Genomic DNA, 2,800 nt, shown 5'->3' with positions numbered 1-2,800 from the left:
ATCTTCGTAAATCTGATTTCTAAACTGCTGCTTAGCAGATTTCTTTAATTCAGTATCAATATTAAAGCAATGTCATTGATGCCACATAAAGTGATATCATGTCATGTGGGGAAATTGGGTGTGGTGGTCTGCGATGTGGTGGAATTGGGTGTGGGAGTTACCGCGCTGTGAATTCAGGTGTGGTGGGCTTAAGAGGTGCGGTGAGTTTAGGTGTGGTGAATTTATCTGTGGTGAGTTTAGGTGTGGTGAATTTAGGTGTGGGGAGTTAAGATGTGGTGAGTTGAGGTGTGGTGAGTTAAGGTGTGGTGAGAAAGTTGAGGTGTGGTGAATTACGGTGTGGTGGATTTAGGTGTGGGGGGTTAACGTGTGGTGAGTTGAGGTGTGGTGAATTAAGGTGTGGTGAATTTAGGTGTGTGGAGTTAAGGTGTGGTGAGTTGAGGTGTGGTGAGTTAAGGTGTGGTGAGAGAGTTGAAGTGTGGTGAATTACGGTGTGGGGGTTAAGTTGTGGTGTGTTTCATCTTCATCTTCGTCTTCATCTTCATCTTCATCTTCATCTTCATCTTCTTTTTCCTGATCTAAATATGTCCATTCTTTTCTTCATTTACATATTCACCCCCACCATTGTTATTAGGTTAGGTATTTAAATTTTCCTTCCTCTTTGTCTTTATATTTAGGTTTCTTTACTTTTATTTTAATTTCTGTATTTATCACTTTCTTCTTCTCCATACTCAACTTTACCTTCTTCCTTGTTTGAGTCTAATCTATTCATGTACATACATACATACATTTTATTCCTGAACTGCTGCTTAGCACGTTTCTTTAATTCGCTATCAATATTAAAGCATACATTTAGGGGGCATTTCCGCCCCAACCATGTACATGTGTGCATTGGTATTGGTGTGACTTTTGAATTGATTTTTTCGCTCTATTTTAAACTGATTTGAAATTTTAAAAATTGCCTGCACATCAGCATCAAAATACCTTTCTAATGATATATAACTGTTTATACCTTAGAAGTATAGTTTAGCCGTAAAAGGGGTGTAAAGGAAACATGATTGCCTATTTATATAATGATATACAGATGCACAATTCACTACACTTCTTATTCTTAAACGGCAGCGGATGTAGTAAAATAGCACATATTTCATTTCTATAAACTAATACTTAGGAAAATGCATATCACAATATACTCGCACCATTATTGCGAGCTTTTATGACAGAATTTGAAACATCATTTTTTTTCTTCATACATACGTGTATATCGCTACCTTAATTCACAAAGGCCCTACCAACACTTTTTTCGAAACTGCGTTTTTCACAGATTTTTGTAGAACATATTAAAATACACCTTCAAAAAAAATTAAAAAATTTGAAAGTTTTAGAACCAAAAATAACGGAGTTATGCCACTTTTTGAAATGCCCTATCAGTATGTATGATTCGATTTTTATAATCTGCCTTATCCTGAGTTGCGCCTGAAAAAAAGTTCACCCGCCCATAGTTTGTCAACCGCCCATAGTAAAACCATGGAAACCAAGAGTGAAAAGTGAGCCGGTTCGGAGAAAATTAAACTCATGATAATGCTGAATATTTTTTGCTTCTCCTGTAAAATAAAAACAAAATTGCTGGTTAGGGCCTTTGTGAATTAAGGTGTCGATATGCATTTACATATCGTCGCTACCAAGTCAAATTATCTAATGTGAAAATGGGTACTTTTCAGGAGAGCACAAAGAAACTGTTGTAAAAAATGTTGTTGTCATCAGGAATTGGTGTGGGATTCGACACTTTGTTAAAGCCGATTGAGAATTTTCCCATTTGCGTATCACTCTACTGGAGTGACTCTAAATGCATGCGCACGGTATGGTAATTGAAAAAGCATTTTCACACATTCGATAGTTTGATATGGTAGCGACGATATGTATGTACATACATATGTATGTGTATAAAAAATTTCGCAAATGCAAGGAACGCCGGTAGCTTAATCTCTATTGCACATCCCTTGCCTGCGATGTAGTACCACGCGCGTTTTCCCAAAACTATTGCACTTTTAATTTAATTACCACATTGCACATAGGCTCTAACAAATCAGTATTTATATTAAACTTTTCTTATAAGCAAATAATCACTTAATTTTGCAATTTTTTCCTTTTTTATTAAAAACACTGCATAAGCTCAAATGAATTAATTTACCGCCTTAACGAAGTGTCAAACGAAGGCGGAAGAGGAAGAGAACACAGAACTGAACTGAACTTCCGTTTCTTAACTTTGCACACGCACCACCCTGTTTCATTTAATAAGTTGCCAGAAATCTAGCTTTTTGAGCTAAGTGTTCACTGCTTTATCTAAAATTTTTAATATTTTAATTTTTAAAGGAATTATGATAGAATTATGTAAAAAATGATGTTAGTTACAGGATCAAATAGTTTTTTCTTTTACATCTAAACTTTTGAACACTTTGTGCAAAATGGCAACATCGGTTGCCCAGATGAGCAGCAGCCGACTTGACGTAAATTGCAATTTTGTGCGGTTATTACGCACACATATTCCATCTTTGCATAAATTTTTTATTGTTAATTAAAAATAAAAGATAAGCTCGAGCTTCGAAACGCAAAAAATAGCCTATAATAAAAAACAACGAAGTAATTGCAGTGAGAAGCAGTAATCCTCGCAGTGAAAATGGCAGAAAATAAACAAAACGACAAGAAAGAATTGGATGATTTGCTTGACAGTGAGTCCAATGTGCACCGCCGTCATGTTCTGGGCGTTTTAAATTATATAATATAAAATGAGTCAAAATTAATA

Source organism: Rhagoletis pomonella, unplaced genomic scaffold (genome assembly GCF_013731165.1).
Source record: "Rhagoletis pomonella isolate Grant_MI unplaced genomic scaffold, Rhpom_1.0 Rhpom_scaffold_00006, whole genome shotgun sequence".
Taxonomy (NCBI): domain Eukaryota; kingdom Metazoa; phylum Arthropoda; class Insecta; order Diptera; family Tephritidae; genus Rhagoletis; species Rhagoletis pomonella.
The sequence above is the reverse complement of the archived record's forward strand: the minus strand, read 5'-3'. Positions refer to the sequence as shown.